At 41.7% G+C, this 18,085-nt stretch overlaps 1 protein-coding gene across 1 annotated transcript in view; it reads left to right on the forward strand.

The window, feature by feature from the left end:
• Positions 1 to 280: 280 nt before the first annotated feature.
• The window catches only part of MMEL1 (membrane metalloendopeptidase like 1), a 225,961-nt gene continuing 208,156 nt past the window's right edge, over positions 281 to 18,085 (forward strand). Inside the window, exon 1 of the mRNA XM_088442865.1 lies at positions 281 to 459. The gene's annotated coding sequence lies outside the window, so the exon portion shown is untranslated. The remainder of the gene's footprint in view (positions 460 to 18,085) is intronic.

The raw sequence follows: 18,085 nt of genomic DNA on the forward strand, positions 1-18,085 counted from the left end.
GTAATCTAGATTTGGGAAACATGCACGATCTTGACTGCAACAAGACCTATTATTAAGACGTGTGCTATAATGGAATGTAATTGTAAGGCTTAGGCAGTGAACGTCTCTATAAGCACACGGATCAGAGCGTGCACAGGGCTCTACTGGGTGAGAGAGAGTTAATGTAACGATAACCTTGGTAGTGTATTACCAGTAGAGAGAATTCATTGGGTAATCTCAGGCACCTGAGTGTGATGAGATTGCAAGACCCAGAAGAGTCAAAAAAAAAATAAAGCAGAGAGAAGAGCTCTTTAATCTCAGCACTTTGTGAAAAATCATCTCGCTGGGAAAAGCTGGGCACAATAGGCTGTGGTGGCGAATTAGCGTTTGATTTCAAGAAAATGTAAGCATCACAGGTGAATTCTTGACATCCATTCACTACCTGCCTGTGGCTCGAGACAGGTTCATCACAGCAGACAGGTGAGATAACCATATGTTACCGAAAGGACTTTATTGTGATGTGATTCAGCGGTTCTACTAAACAGGTTATGCGTTCATTCACCAAGGGGTGAAAGGTGTTATACATATAAATATTCGCCAATGCGTAGATGTCCAGACTTATTTTTGGTATGTGTAAAAATGTTTTTTTTTGTGTAACATTGCACTTCATTTTACCACTTCTGTTTTGTGTTTTTTTTTTTTTACGTCTCTGTGATTTTTTTAACTTTGTGTCTAGGTGTTGAGTTTGCAACTGAGTGTTCTATGTACTAAGCCTTGAAGAGAGATGAAGTGGATAGAGATAAAGTACCAACCAATCAGCTCCTAGCTGTCATTTTTCAAACACAGCTTGCAAAGTGAAAGTTAGGAGCTGATTGGTTGGTACTTTATCCCCATCCATTTTTCTCTTTCTCCAAGGCTTAGTACATAGACCCCTGATAGTGCAGATATAGGGTGGTTTAACAATTATTTATCGAACATTGATTTAGTGGTCAGTTTGCTTAGATATTAATAGGTAGTTTTCCCTTCTCGGTGGCAGATAGTGTATTGATTCTTTACAGTGAATCGTAAACATTTATATTACATTAGACTTAGCCGTGTTTTATTGTACTGTAATTATTGTTAACGTTATTTTTGCTAATCTCTAATGCATATTTTGGTTATTGTTAAAGAAAATGATGTACTTATTACTTTGTTTTATACTTTTATATTATTATTATTATTATTATTATTATTATTATATAATTTTATATTAGAAAAAAATGTATGCCTGTTTATGTGTCTGCTCGTTGCTCATTATTCTCTAAGATAGCAATATTGGTAACAGAAGCACAATAACGGCTGTATTTACTAAGCTGTGTTAGGAGAGGTGATAAGGTACCAGCCAATCAGCTCCTAACTGTTATTTTTCAAACACAGCCTGGGAGATGGCAGTTAGGAGCTGATTGGCTGGTACCTTATCACCTCTCCTAATACAGCTTAGTAAATAGACCCCCTCAATTATCAGATTCACAAATTACAAAATTGCAAAAGAGAACACGTTAGTTGCATTCATGTTAATAATTATATGATATCTTGCAGTGCTTCAGAGATTAGTTTAAGCATTCTCTTGGTGCTATAAGCTCAGATACTCCTATAAAAGAAAGCAGAAAAGAATTTCCTGTACACAGTTATTTGCAGGTTCTGAATTCAGATTGAGAGACTTAAGAAGTTAAAGGATTATACCCAGTGTAAGGTGCTCTCAGCAATGCTTCTACTGCTATTATTCTTTAATAATCTGTACAGAACAGCTACAGGAATGCATATATAATAAAGAATTGACATCAATATTTAGCGAGTAGTGATGTCATCATTCTGTTTTGATAGTGTGTGATGTCACTTGTGACTCATTTCCACTGTATTCTGTGATGTGTTAAGTAGAGATGTGCAATCTGGTTTTCCTAAAAAACGAAGACACCCGGAGTTAGGGGTTTCGAGTCGAAACGAGTCCCAGTTCGGATCAGTTTTTGGGTTCCGAGTAGAACTGTCCTACTTCGGGTCCACTGTATATTTGGAATTTTGATTTAAGAATTGAATCTCGGTTTTTGGATTGCATGTAAACAAGATTTTAGCTGTTTTGTCCATTTTATAGAAATCCAAAACCAAATCCAAATTCGTACCAAAACCCCTGAGGGTGGTTGTCAAAACTAAAACCATGACATTCTGTCTGGTTTTATCAAAACCAAAACATGGGGGTCCGTGCACATCTCTAGTATTAACTGAAAATAAAAATACTTAGCAAAATCACATCCTACTAGCAAATGCTCTATTTCAAGTAATACCGCCGACCCTGGTGTTTTGGTTTTGGATCTGGATCTCCCCTGGTTTTGGATCTGGATTGGTTTTGCCAAAACCTCTCCTCCATGTTTTGTTTTTGGGCTTTGGTTTTGTATCTGGATTTTTTCTTAAAAAAATAAAAAAACCAGCTAAAATCACATAAAATTGGCCTACAGTATTAAAAACCTCAATAACATTTATTTCCACTAATTTCCAGTCAATTTTGACCACCTCACAGCTCACAATATTGATTTTTTTCATCTAGTTAAAGGGTCAAAATGTTGCATCCAGCTTGCTGGCTCAAAACTGATTGATATAATTATTAATAGAGTTGACTGTGCAAAGATGATGGTTGGGATACCCTTGAGGATTGAAGAATTGATAGTTGATAGTTGGTGCAGCCCCTGGCTTTAAAATTGATAATAAATTAATTACAAAACAATTCATTGGTGCAGCCCCTGGCTGTAAAATTGATAATAAATAAAATAAAAGAAAAACTCATTGGTGCAGCGCCGGGCTGAATATTTAATAATACAAAGAAATTCAATGGTGCAGCCCCTGGCTGTAAAATTGATAATAAATTAATTAAAAAACAATTCATTGGTGCAGTCCAGGCTCAATAACTAATATTAATTTTATTAAAAAAGTAAAAAACAATTCATTTGGTGCAGCACCTGGTTGAATAATTAATAAAAATAAATTCATTGGTGCAGTCCCTGGTTGTAAAATTGATAATAAATTAATTTAAAAACAAATCATTGGTTCCTAAACCAACCATTACATTAGTTTAAAATGTTAGGCAGCAATGCCCCAACCATCACATAATGGAAAGGAAAAAAGTGCAAGATGGAATAGTCCTTTGGCCCTCCCACCCACCCTTATGTTGTATATGAAACAGGACATTCACAGTTTAACAAACCAATCATTTCAGCGACAAGGACTGCCAATTGTGGCTGAAATTATTGGTTTGTTTGGACCCCATAAAACAAGCTGCCAATGTGCATTGGACATGAAAATTAAAATTATCCCATACACAAACTGGCTTTACATTACAAGTTGTCGTTGTCCTCGTCCTCATCCTCGTCATCCCCATCAGTGTGTACATCCTCTTCTTCACACAATATTAATTCGTCCTCGCTGGATTCCACCATAGGCGTCTCTGTAATTTTTTTTGTAAGTGTTGGTAGGGGTCTTCCTCGTGGAATTTGTAATTCATTTTAATGAACATCATCTTTTCCACATTTTGAGGAAGTAACCTCCTACGCCGATCACTGACAAGGTTGCCAGCTGCACTGAAAACTCTTTTGGAGTACACACTGGAGGGTGGGCAACTTAAGTAATGCAAAGCCAGTTTGTATATGGGACTCCAAATGCCTCTTTTTTCCTGCCAGGACTGAAAGGGACTGTCTGACATGCCGTTAGGATGTTATCTTTGAAATAGTCCTCCACAATTCTGTGAATGGAAACCCTATCACACATAGTCATGGTAGACATGTCACTAGTACGCAGTTCTCTCAGACCCGAGCAGATGTCATTTTTTGGTGAACGATCTGCATGACCAGCAGGCATTCTGTAAGGAAATTTGAGTTTTTCCTGGCAGCTGCAGAAACTGAAGGAGGAGATGGGCTTGATCCACCAGTCTGACATACCTTGCGCAATTGCTCAGTTTCAGCTACTCCTTCAGTTTCTACAGCTGTTTTTGCAAAAGTCTGATGAGGGGAATGACCTGACTCAAGCTGGCAGTGTCTGAACTAACTTCACGTGTGGCAAGTTCAAAGGGTCTGAGAACCTTGCACAACATGGAAATTATTCTCCACTGCACTTGAGTAAGGTGCATTCCCCCTCCACGGCCTATGTCATAAGCCATTGTATAGCCCTGGATGGCCTTTTGCTGTTCCTCCATCTGCTGAAGCATATAGAGGGTAAAATTCCACTGAGTTACTACCTCTTGCTTCAGCTGATGGAAGGACAAATTTGACAGTACCTGCTGGTCATGCAATTTTCAACAAGTGGTTGCTGAATGTCTAAAATGTCTGGATATTTTGCCGGCCACCAAGAGCATCTCCTGCACACCTCTGTCATTTTTTAAAAACTGTTGCACCACCAAATTAATTGTGTGAGCCAAATATGGGACGTGTTGGAATTCGCCCACATGTAATGTTCTCGCAATATTGGTGGCATTATCCGAAATCACAAATCCAGAGGCGAGTCCAAGTGGGGTAAGCCATTTAGCAATGATTTCCCTTAGTTTTTCTAAGAGGTTCTCAGCGGTATGCCTCTTTGTGAAACCAGTTATACAAAGAGTAGCCTGCCTCTGTGTCAACTGTCTTTTAGTAGATTTTGCTGCTGTTGCTGTTGTAGGCAATACACCTACCCAGTGGGCTGTCACAGTCATGTAATCCTTTAGTGGTCAAGTGGACAGTGCGTACAACGGCATTTCTGAGGACATTAATAAGGTTTTTTTAATGTCCTTGTACAGACTAGGAAATGCTGTTCTAGCGAAGTGGAATCTAGAAGGGATCTGGTAGCGAGGACACAGGACCTCATTTAACTGTTGAAAACCCACTGCAGTAATGACGGATACTGGACACACATCTAATACCAGCATAGCTGTTATGGCGTCAGTAATCCGCTGTGTAACTGGGTGATTGCTGTCATACTTGTTTGCCCTTGTAAACGATTGTTTGACAGTTAATTGTTTTTTGGAGGATACACTACAAGTAGTCTTCCTCCTGGTCCTCTTCTGGGAAGAAGATCCACTCACAGCAACAGAAGCAGCAACAGGCATAGTCATCAAGGACCCTTCTGAGGAATCACGGATAGGAGAGGAGTCAATCATGTTTCGAATAACAACATTGGATGCAGCAGGACTACTCCCGATGACGAATGAGGATGTTGATGATGCAGATGTTGGTGGTGGAGATCGAAGGTGCTTGGATCCCACAGAGAGGGAGCAGGTAGGTGACACTGGACTTGTTACGTTTTGATACTTGTGGACATACACTTTGATATTTGATGAACGCGCTACAAGTGACGTAACAAGGAGGAGGTTCCTAGGTGGTTTAGGTCTCCTCTTCTACTCACTCTTGCTTGGCAATGGTTACATATGGCTTGACAACTGTTGTCCGGATTGGGGTGGAAATAATTCCACACGTGAGAAGTGGATTTATTTGTCTTTTGCCCCGGCGTGACAACAATGGGCTTTGGCTTTTTCACTCCATGGGCAACAGCTGTTGCCTTACTTACACAAAGGGCATCCTCGGCATCAACATCCTCATCCCCAACATCTTCATCATCAACATCCTCATCATCCTTAGCGTCTTCAACTACCAAAATATCCTCCTCCTCCATGTGCAATTCCACAAAAGCATCCTCACTGACTACGTCTGCAAGACGTTGACTGCCCTTACCCACATTTATGGAGGGCACACAAATGTTGGAACTTGGAGGATCCTCCAGGACACTAGTATTTAGGTCTGGCTCACACATGGCAAACGCGGACACACTTGCACTCTCCTCGGAGATTTGTGATTTAGATTTCTCAGGGCACACAGTTGGTTTTTCCGGAGCTGTCTTACTCTTCTTAACAACTTTCAATTTTTTAATGGTACCACCACCACTACTACTACAAGCAGTAGGGCTATCAGAACAAGCATTCATCATAATTAAAGGCCAAAGCCTTATCCATTCCTTTGTGTAGTGAATGGCATATTGCCAATTTTTGTTTATCTAAAGGCAACTTGCCTTTCGATTTTTTTTTCTTTTCTACAGTAAAAGTAGCTTTACCATATCCATGGTGTGACTTAAGCCCTGGGGCATGGGCCTTTGTAGAGGACGAAGAAGTTGACGACCTTGCATCATCATGATGACTGCTGGTGGCAGCTACAACATGTGGTTCTTGGCCTTGCTCTCCTGTCATGTGACAGCCCTCCATATTTTCTGCAGTCTTGAAGCAGTGTCACAAGCACCAATAGTGTAGCCAAGGTGCGGTTACAAAATTCACACACGTGCAGTCATGCGCCAGAACTTGGGCCAGAGCACAGATTGATGACGACTGAAGTTGGGCAGCACTAGGTTGCAACTTGTGTTGCTGCTGTATCTTGTGTGGCTAAGCCTAACACGCACACACAGAAAAAAAAATACAAAAGACGCTTTTTTTAAAAAAACATTTTGGGTCCAGAACTTAGGCCCAGAGCACAGATTGATGATGACTGGAGTCGGGCAGAACTAGGTTGCAACTTGCATTGCTGCTATATCTTGTGCGGCTAAGCCTAACACGCACACACAGAAAAAAAATAGACAAAAGACACTTTTTGGGGGGGGGGGTTTGGGTCCAGAATTTGGGCCCAGAGCACAGATTGATGATGACTGGAGTCAGGCAGCACTAGGTTGAAACTTGCGTTGTGGTATCTTATGCGGCCAAGCCTAACACGCACACACAGAAAAAAAATAGACAAAATACACAATTTTTTTTTTTCGGGTCCAGAACTTGGGCCCAGAGCACAGATTGATGACAATTGGAGTCAGGCAGCACTAGGTTTCAACTTGTGTTGCTGTATCTTGTGCGGCTAAGCCTAACACGCACACACAGAAAACAAAATAGTCAAAAGACACTATTTTTATTTATTTTTTGGGTCCAGAACTTGGGCCAAGAGCACAGATTGATGATGACTGGAGTCAGGCAGCACTAGGTTGCATTGCTGTATCTTGTACGGCTAAGCCTAACACGCACACACAGAAAACAAAATAGTCAAAAGACACAATTTTTATTTATTTTTTGGGTCCAGAACTTGGGCCAAGAGCACAGATTGATGATGACTGGAGTCGGGCAGCACTAGGTTGCAACTTGCATTGCTGTATCTTGTGCGGCTAAACCTAACACGCACACACAGAAAAAAAATAGACAAAGATAGTTTTTTTTGGGTGGTGGGGTGTTTTGGGTCCAGAATTTGGGCCCAGAGCACAGATTGAGGACAACTGGAGTCTGGCAGCACTAGGTTGCAACTTGCGTTGCTGTATCTTGTGCGGCTAAGCCTATCATGCACACACAGAAAAAAAAAGACAAAAGACACTATTTTATTTTTTTAAGGTCCAGAACTTGGGCCCAGAGAACAGATTGATGATGACTGGAGTCGGGCAGCACTAGGTTGCAACTTGCATTGCTGTATCTTGTGCGGCTAAACCTAACACGCACACATAGAAACAAAATTGACAAAAGACACAATTTTATTTTTTTAAGGTCCAGAACTTGGGCCCAGAGCACAGATTGATGACAACTGGAGTCGGGCAGCACTAGGTTGTGTTGCTGTATCTTGTACGGCTAAGCCTAACACACACACACAGAAAAAAAATAAAAAGACAATATTTTATTTTTCTTTTATTCGGGTCCAGAACTTGGGCCCAGATGGATGCAGCAGACAGCACAGCACCAGCCCAGATGGGTCAGCACCAGCACAGATGGACGCAGCAGACAGCACAGCAGAAGCCCAGATGGATCAGCAACAGCACCAGCCAGATGGACACTGCAGAGAGCACAGCAGTGACAGCTCCAGATAGATCAGCAGTGCACCAGCCCAGGACACAGCAGACAGCACAGCACAGCACCAGCGCAGGTAAGTACTACCTCTCCCAGCCCTACACTACCCACCCTCCCTGTTCAGTCTCCACAGCCGGAGTGAAATGGCAGCCGCCGTGTGGTCCCTCATATACATAGAGGCGAAAGCTTACAAGCTTGTCTCTATGATTTTGCCTCAGTTTGAGATCCGGGGCCGGCGGGGGAACCGAACGCACGTTCAGTTCTCGTCCCGGATTTCAAATATCTGGTGGGTTCGGATCTCTGAGATCCGAACCCAATCATCTCTAGTTTCAGGTAGGGACCGTAAGTCCTTCCCACAATGATTTTGCCATGGGGCATAATGATTGCTAGTTACACCCCTGGTAATCTGCATAATACATTATTCCCAATATTCTTCACAAGTTATTTCAGCAGGTTAATGTTCTGCAGATTTCCAGAGGTAGTTGAAGAAAATGAATAACATCGAAATTACTAATGTAAAAAATGTAAGGTCGTGCTTTGAAATTTTTTTAAAAAAAAATCTGCATTGGTGATATGTGTAATTATTGTGCTGAGAAGTGCAACCAACCAAAGTCCAAGTGGACTTGGTCAGGGATCTTCTGAGCCTGAAAGATACCGAATGCTAACTTTCTGTTTTCATTCATAATTGGTTAGCTGGAGACTGTGTAACTTATCAAGTCAAGCATGGCTCTGGTCATGACCTTGGTGGCCAAAAGACAGATTTTGGCATGACTGAATATGCGGCTTGTACCAGATGTTTGCGGTCAACAAGTGACACTAGTGAATTCATTTTGGAATTGGCTTCAACTAACAAGCTTCTTAGAGTCTGGCTATGGCCAGTAAAAAACACCTCCAGAATGAGGAAAATCACCAGAAGTCATCAAAAACAGGTTGCCCAACCATCAAAAATTTCCATATAGATCAACTATTTTCTCAGAATGCCCTGTACTCTGTGAACCCAAACAGTAGCCAGTACTAGGTTGGTTTTCTCATTGTTGTCTCTGCCTCTTCCATCATAGATTTGCAAATAAATGTTCTACTACTGGGATGATTCATTGAGATTATCCATGACGTATTCGGAAATCTTTTGGCTTATTCTTTAACATACTGTCTATTCAAAAATTGCTATATTGCCAGCCCCAACTAGTATATAGTACTCATATACCAATTATTGATGGGGACAAAGGACAGAATGTTTTTTGTGTCATCTAATAAAGGAAATATAATGTGTGCCAAGATAAATGCTTTCAAATGAGATACTTGTACTGAATGTGAGTTAATCATTTTGGACAGTTTGGGATTTTGAATGAATTATTTTTGGATCCCAGGAAATCCACAGTGCTGTTGTATGACAGATCACTGCTAACTTGGAATTATCTGAACCTGTTAGAAATGCTGTGAACTTACATCATCACTATCTACAGCATGAAACATAAAATGATGCTTTAGAAAAGAAAATTACATGAACAGATCCTATTATTCTGAATTAAATAAAACGGTACAATGTGAGTTGCCGTTTGCCTAAATGCCAACAACGGACTAAATAACAATCTTCAAAGTCTTCATTTATTTTTAAATAAAATAATAATTCCACCTAAAGCTAAAACATAGCTGTTTGCAGAATTAAGTGTCTTAAATAAAAAAAGTTCTTTAATCTACTCTTTTACAAAAATGAGTTGGATTGGATGAAGTGACCCCTGTCCCTGGCAGAGAAATAGTTAATGAAACACCTAGTGTTATACATATATTTTTAATTAAATAACATCTTTGTGTTCCTCTCTCTGAAAGTATTTACTAAGTAGAGATGAGGAAATCCCTGGTGGTTTGGTTTCAGGATGATACTGGACCAATTGTTCTGTCTTTGGCAATCGATTTAATTAATGGTTCAAATATAAAGTGTTTTAAAATGATATTCTAAGGATATGAAATATGTTTAGAGTTTAGAGAGATGCCTCTTTCATGCTTGGACTCCCATGTTACTGAAATGAGAAAATACCGTGATCTGAAGTTTCCAGAAACCATAAAGCCCAAATAGGGTTAAGCAGCTGTAGAGGCCTATTTACGCATGTCCAATTAATTTGAGTTTAACAGGAGTTTAAATTATAGAACAATACAGTAAGTAAGTTATAAATTTTGGGCAGAAGAAAAGGAAATGAAACTTTCTGAATTGGTATTTAATTTATTATCATAACACATTCTCTGTATTAATCTGTATTAATCATCAAGATGGCTAAATATGAGGCACATATATTACAAAAGTAATTTATCATGTCACAAACTATATACTGAAACAAATGGGCCCTAAAGTTTCCTCCTTTGCAGTCTCTGTAAAAGCCATATATTCTGCTTCAGTTGTAGACAAAGCAACTGTAGATGATTTATGACTGGGATCTGGTCACGTGTTTGACAATGGCCATTTCGACACCACAATGTTGACATGGTTCAACGTGTCAGCAGGCAGCATGTTGATGTCATCTTCCTCAGAATGTTGACATGTTCACATTGTCGACATCTGAAATGTTGCCATGTTCTCAGAATATCGACGGTTAGAGATAGGCACCACCAGGTGGGTTAGAGTTAGGCTGTGGTGGGAGGTTAGGGTTAATCTGTCGGATTGGGGGGATGGGGTTAGGTAGTAGGTGGAAGGTTAAGGTTTGGGGTAGGGATTACAGTTAGAATACTTACCGGAAACACCACACCTCAGATGCCTGCTGCACAACTGCACATCACTTGACCACCAGGACCCTGAAGACGCTAAAGCTGTTGCAGCTACCGGGACCAGATAGGTGACCGCTTCAGAATATGCCCCCATGGTTTGTAAATTTGTGCCCGAATCAGACTTGTATGCTATGTGGATGTTCACGCTGTTGAGCGATTTTTTGCTACTGCACAAAACAATACGGAAAGTTCCACTGCACATGCGCAAAGTAAAGTTTGAGACGCCATTAGCAATGTCTCCATAATCGCAATGTCCTGAGCAGACCACATTGATTCATGGGTATTCCTGGGTGGAGTCGGGTAGATGGCCGAAAGTGTCCACAACAAGAGACTGGACTGTGGGCGTGATATGGGAGTTCAAGTGCTGTGTCTGCATTCGCAGCAGTATTCCCAATCACAGAACCACAGTCTTAGAGGCCAGTTTCAGAGAAACAGTTGCGCAGTCCAGGATTTACTCAAGGAGTCAATGTGCATCTGATGTTGCATCGATGGTGGTGTGTTGTCACCCCCAGGAGGATCCGCACACAACTTAATAGAAGAAGTGAGTTTAGCAACATTTGCACAGTCCGTCATGCACTTTTTCAGGCGAGGGGTCTTTTAGCAGGCACTAGCAAATTTTCACAAATACATTGCAAGAGCGAATGCAGTTGAGAATGCAATACCATACAACTGACCAGTCTAAATCAGGCCCTTTAATTTCAAAAAAGCAGTTCCTTTTATGTACCTCAAGATCCATTCAGTGTCCTTTTCCTGGGTTTGTCACATACAGGCTTACCTGACTCACATCATCGGTTCTTGTGACGATACTTGCGTACATTAAAGTTCCAATGACACTTTGGTAAGGAATTTCCCTCATTTCCTCCATTTTTACTTCTGTAGTCGGACACATTAGACAGCTTTGTATTTTTGCCAATTGGTGTACTCACTGGTTTAGAATCCAACATTCCAAATGTAAAAAACATTGCTTCATAGTATCCTTGCTGATCAATAGAATCTGTACTTGCTTATCTGTTTTGCATAATTCTCAGGCCTATCAGCTGATGTGCTGGTCTCAGATCCTCCAACGTAAATCTCACACTCAGCAACTCTTTCTCATGAGTTATTTAGACCTGCCCATGACAAGTCATCAACATACACGACAATGACGAACAATTCTTCTTTGACCACTTGTAATACAAGCAATGGTCTGTCTTTGAATGTTTGAAGTCAATCTCCAACAGTGCATTATCTACTGTACCTTCATATACCAAAATCAATCACTTTAAGTCCACATAACAACTTCTTTAGCAAGCATAATTTCCCTAATGGGAATTCATGGACATTGCAATTTTCAGGGGGTGCTATAAAGATGTCCTCTTCTATCTCCCCATTTAGGAATACAGAATCAAAACCTAGAAGTAAATTGTGCATTGCAGATAGGCCTATAACTAAGGGTTACCGTACCCTGCCACAGGTGAGAAGATTTCTCCATCATTGACCTTTGGGTGTAACTCTTGCCAACAAGTCGGGCTTTGTAACAGGCTAAAGATTCGTTTGTGCTATGTTTCTTACAAAAGACCAACTTATTCTTGGTGGACTGTTGCTCATTATGTTTGTCAACAAGAGTCCAGATGTTATTAGCATTTAGTGCTGTTAGATTTTTGGCAATTGCCCATTTCCACTGCTTCAGTCATTGCTCACATTTACTTCATGTATGTCTTGAGGTTCACAGTAAATGAGATTGGCATACAGTGCTCATAATATATCTTTGATGGTTTCAATTTATTTTCCATTAGGGAATTTCTCCTGTGCTATCAAGCATCTTCAAGACAAATATCACTTGTTGTCTACACGCATCCAGGCTTCCACTCATTTGTATGTGTAACATGGAGAGTTTCAGTGGTGGTGCAGCTTTTGGTTTTCGGTGTGTTTTCTCCACAGTCACAATGTCGACAGTCATTATATAGACACCATTATGTCGATAAGTACATAATGTCAACAGCCAAATTGCAACATTGGACTGTCAAGAATTGTAGTGCAAAATGTGGACATTGCAAAATGTTGTTGTTTTGAAAATGTTGAGAATCAAAATGTCAACTTGAACATAATGTCAACACCCAAGTCTAAGCATACAGTAAACCATATACCTTAACCCTAAAATTTCTATTGTTGACATTTTTGCAGGTGTCGACATTTTGCAGGTGTTGACTTTATGGCATTCTCTGCTTCAGAGATGTAAGCTAACCCGATGTTAGAGGACTGCAGGAGGCGTACTGCATATGTGAAGCCTTCTACCTGTGTGTCTGATCGCATTTCCTCCCATCTGCAGCCTGATTGACAGGCTCCTGCATTTGGGTGGCGGAGCAGGGTCATTAGTGGGCGTATTCCCGGAAATGGGGGCGTGCCTTCCATGTTTTCTGTGAGGGACGAGGCCAGAGTCTGTTTCGGTGGATGCAGATTTCTTGGTCGTGCCAGCTGACAGGACCCGACCAGGCTGCAGTGAGCTTCAGCTACCGCAGCCTGGCAAAAGGGGAAACCCTTGAGACAGATGGTCATGATGGTTGCGACGGTGATCCCAAGCTGCGACCTCAAATTGCTTCGCTGGAATCGCAGATGCAGCAAGGAGGCATCTGTTTCCTGGGCCTCCTGCTGCATGTGCATTTTAGATGGATGGAATTGTACAGCCGCCTTTGTGCGCCTCTGCAATTTCCGTCAAACTCTGAATTAGGCTCAATGTCCGGTGGCATTTTGACATATCACGATTTAACTTGGTTTTGTGAAACACTATGAGGGTGATTTAGAGGTGGGGGCAGGAGTATGGGGGCACATTTCCAACGGGTATTGTCTAATACACTTATAATAGTAGTATGAGTATCCATGGTTATGTCAAGAAAATAACAACATTGAACGTGGAAGACGTGATTGTATAATTGACACAACTACATAATTAACACATTCCTTCCCATCTCTCTCCTAAAGTCTGCGACCACCTTGCCCATTTTCAAACTGTCCCTTTTCTCACCATGGAGACGCACTAAGCCTTGGAGAAAGATACAGTGGAGAGTAATACAGTACCAACCAATCAGCTCCAAATTGTCATTTTTCAAAAACAGCCTGTAAACTGACAGCTAGCAGCTGATTGGTTAGTACTTTATCATTCTCCACTTAATCACTTTCCAAGACCTAGTGCATCTCCCTCCAACCTTAAGAAACCCTCACTTGACCCAGAATCTCTCTCTTCCTACCGCCATACAGTATGTCTCTCCTCTCCTGTTCCTCCTAGCTCCTAGAGAGGCTTGTCTATCTTTAAATCACCATGTTCCTATCCTTCCTCTTCCTTTTTGTTCCCCTTCAACCCCACAGAAACTGTCCTCACCAAGATCACCAATGACCTCCTCATTGGCACCGAATTGGTTAAATTAAGTTCTTACATTGCCGTCTGTCTCTCAACATTGTCCCTCCACTAAAGTGCACCATGTAACAATTGGCCTGAGTCAGCAAGGAACGCACGCTAGCAGACACACGCACCCGGCCGCTGCGAGGATATACTAATCACTGCATACGCACGGAGACAGCAGCATTAGATGCAGACGCCCAGCTCTATAAAAAGTCGCCCATCTCCCTTTACTCTAACATCGAGAACCATCGACCACATTTGCATGATAGTGGTTGACCAGACCTCGTGCAGGATCTTGGCAAATTCCTGTGTGCACAGAGTCTCATCACTGCGTGCAGCACAGCAGTGGCTAATTTATGCATGCCCCTAAAACGGCATCCCAATGCATAGACATGCCTGCGTTCGCCCGACCACCCCCCGTCACCACCCACAAATGGCACTTCCTGTCAATCAATATCGGAAGGGGTCTGCATGCACGCTGCCTGTAGTCTGCGTACGCTTACTGGCTAGTTCGCGCATGCGCAGTACAAAACCATTGGCCAAGTGCGTGCGTTCTCTCCTGTGCGTTGCTTGCTGAATCAGGCCCAATATCCAGTAAGAGAGATGTGTAAAGATGATGATCATTCAATATGAAACAAACACCTCAACTTCTTAACCAACAGGATCCGTTCTCCAGAAAAGTGCCAAGAGAAAGCATGTCCCTTTAGTAAATAGTAGTTACAGAAGCTTCTTATGCTGATTTCCCTTCCATTGACTGAACAGAGTAGGTCACACAATTGAACTGAACAAGTTGGATCTTGTTCTCTGTAGTAAGGAACAAACATTTATGAAAAGGATACAGCAGATAAGATTTCAGTCATATAATTAAAAGTGTGTGCATAAAGCAAGCTATATATGTTCCCTATAGTAACTGACACAAGTGTAGAAAAATACAACAAATATAGAAACAGGGCAAGTGCCAAAACATGATATGAGCACAGAGATGTAATCTAGCATTTAAGGGACTAACCAACTTCACATGAGATAAAGCTTTTGGTTTGTGGTTAAGGTTTGCCCTCTAGCAACTTTTATTTCTATATTCTAACTGTATAAATGATGTACAGTAATGACTGATTGTATTGTAGGGCTATATATTGCTATATATTGCAGAGCGTCAGTGGAGAAAGTCACGCTCTAAGGCTGACTTCCTCCATTTCAAATTTATTCTCTCTTCCTACAGTGCTGCCCTGTCTCTCTCCAAACAAACATATTTCAAGAACCTCATCTCCTCCCAGTCCTCAAACCCCTGGCATCTCTTTGCCACTTTCAACTCCCTACTCTGCCCTTCCCCTCCTTGCCTTCCCTCCTCACTCTCTGCCCTCAACTTTGCCACCTACTTTACATCTAAAATTGACTCCATACGTGAGGACATCATATCCCATCAGACCCACAGCACTCCTCCCCCTCCTTTCCCTTACCACCCCTCCCCTTCTGTCTCACCAACTCTGACATACTTCTCCCCTGCTTCTGGAGAGGAAGTCATGGCCCTCATCCGGTCCTCCCCTCCTTCCACCTCCCCTCTTGACCCTATCCCTTCCCGTCTCCTCTCCCACCTGTCTCCTTCTGCCTGTTCCCATCTGGCTCACCTCCTTAATCTCTCCCTATCATCTGGCACTGTCCCTTCTGCATTCAAACATGCTCTTGTCTCCCCCATTCTTAAAAAACCTACCCTTGATCCAAACATACTTTCCAACTATCGACCCATCTCTCTTCTCCCTTTTGCTTCCAAACTCCTTGAGCGTATTGTCTACAACCGCCTTACCACCTTTCTTTCCTCCCACTCCCTCCTTGACTCATTTCAATCTGGCTTCCGATCTCTCCACTCTACTGAAACTGCCCTCACGAAAGTCAGCAACGACCTCCTTGCTGCCAAATCCAAGGGCCACTACTCTCTGCTCATTCTCCTTGACTTCTCTGCTGCATTTGACACTGTCGACCACCCTCTCCTCCTGCAAATCCTTTACTCTCTCGGTCTACGTGACACTGCCCTCTCCTGGCTTTCCTCCTACCTCTCTGATCGTTCCTTCGCTGTGTCCTCTCATGACTCCTCTTCTCCTCCACTTCCACTAACAGTAGGAGTTCCCCAAGGTTCTGTTCTTGGACCTCTCCTTTTCTCCCTATATACATCCTCTTTAGGTGAACTCATTAACTCCTTTGACCTCCAATATCATCTGTATGCAGATGATACTCAAATTTACCTTTCCACCCCTGAGCTCACCCCTGAGCTCCTTACCCGTATCTCCAACTGTCTCTCTGCTGTCTCTTCATGGATGTCCCAGCGCTTTCTTAAACTTAACATGTCTAAGACTGAGCTGATCATCTTCCCACCCTCTTCCACTACATCACTTTCCACAATTTCATTATCTATTGATGGCACAACTATTTCCTCTAGCCCCAAAGTGTGCTGTCTTGGAGTTATCCTAGACTACTCCCTCTCCTTTAAACTGCACATTCAGCACCTCTCGCAGTCCTGCCATTTTCACCTAAAAAATATCTCCAGGATTAGACCCTTCCTCACCCAGGATGCCACTAAAACCCTCATCCACTCACTGGTCATATCCAGATTGGACTACTGTAACCTTCTCCTAGCTGGCCTCCCAGTCTCTCACCTCTCTCCTCTCTCCACTACAATCTGTTCTCAATGCTGCTGCTCGGCTCATCTTCCTCTCCAGACGTTCTACATCTGCTTCCCCTCTCCTTCAAGCCCTACACTGGCTCCCCTTCCCCTTCAGATGCCAATTTAAGGTTCTTACATTCGCCTACAAAGCCCTCACCATCCTCTCCCGCATACATTTCTGACCTTCTCTCCCTTCACACTCCCGCCCGCCCACTTCGCTCAACTAATGCATGCCGCCTCTCTTGCCAACTGATTACTTCCTCCCACTCCCGCATCCGAGATTTTGCCCGTGCTGCTCCCTACCTTTGGAATGCTCTCCCTCTCCCCATCAGACTCTCTACCTCTCTACAAATCTTCAAACGGGCTCTCAAGACCCACTACTTCATCAAGGCCTTCCAGCACTCATCCTAACCCACCTCATGCTCTTTCCTTCCTATCTTCCCCTTCTGTGTCACGCCTGTCTGTCTGCCCCTCCCCTTAGAATGTAAGTTCTTACGAGCAGGGACCTCTTCCCTCATGTGCTTCTCTTTACATTTTCTTCAACTCTCTACTCCCCATAGGGCAACTAACACGTGACTGCCAACTCCCGGCAGCTTATTGTGAGTGCTTTAATCACTATTTCAGCAATGTATATAAGTTGTGTCCTTGTCCTGCACTGTAATGTACTGTAAGTTACTTGTTTCTTGTTCACCTATTAGTTCTATGTACTATGTAAGGCGCTGCGGAACACTTGTGGCGCCATATAAATAAAGGATAATAATAATATAATAATAATATATATTTCTGAGAAAGTTCTTGTTGATGAAACGCGTCAGTGAATGGTTTAGGGATGATATGGGATGATATACTATGGGATGATATAAAAGTGGTTCTTTCCTTAATTTTTGGATTATTACAGCAAATTCATGAACAAGTGTATAATTTTTATTTTTTTGTCTTTCTAGCCTATCTCTGTGGTTGAGTACATCTCCGATAGTTAAAAAAAAAATCACTTATAATTGCAATGCATTATGCAGCCCCTGGCAGCTTCCTCAGGCAGTGTTGAGTGAATATGATTTTTAACTTGTGATACTGTGTTTTAAACTAATTAAAATTATTTGTGTTTTTGATTATTCTTTTAATCAATGTTGTTTATTATAGCAGAAATGATTAATAGTTTTCCATTTTTTTCCATTTGACCCTTTCAATAGCCAGACATATCTGAATGGTTTAATAGTTTGGGCAATACTAATGTCGCTTTTTATTTTTGTTCTGCATTTTAATTTTTACCCCGGTTATTATTTTTCTTTTTCCCCTCAGACTGACCGCCCTCTTCCTTTGTTCCTATTTTCAATCTATTTGGTAAGCTCAGCTGATAATAATGTATTGTATTATGTAGGGAACAAGTTAAAAAAAAATAACATCAAAATTCACCTTATTTTGATAGTATATATGAGGATATATCTGTTTCGAATTATTTTGTCACTAA

This window comes from Taudactylus pleione, unplaced genomic scaffold (genome assembly GCF_031769625.1).
Source record: "Taudactylus pleione unplaced genomic scaffold, aTauple2 ptg000318l, whole genome shotgun sequence".
Lineage (NCBI taxonomy): Eukaryota > Metazoa > Chordata > Amphibia > Anura > Myobatrachidae > Taudactylus > Taudactylus pleione.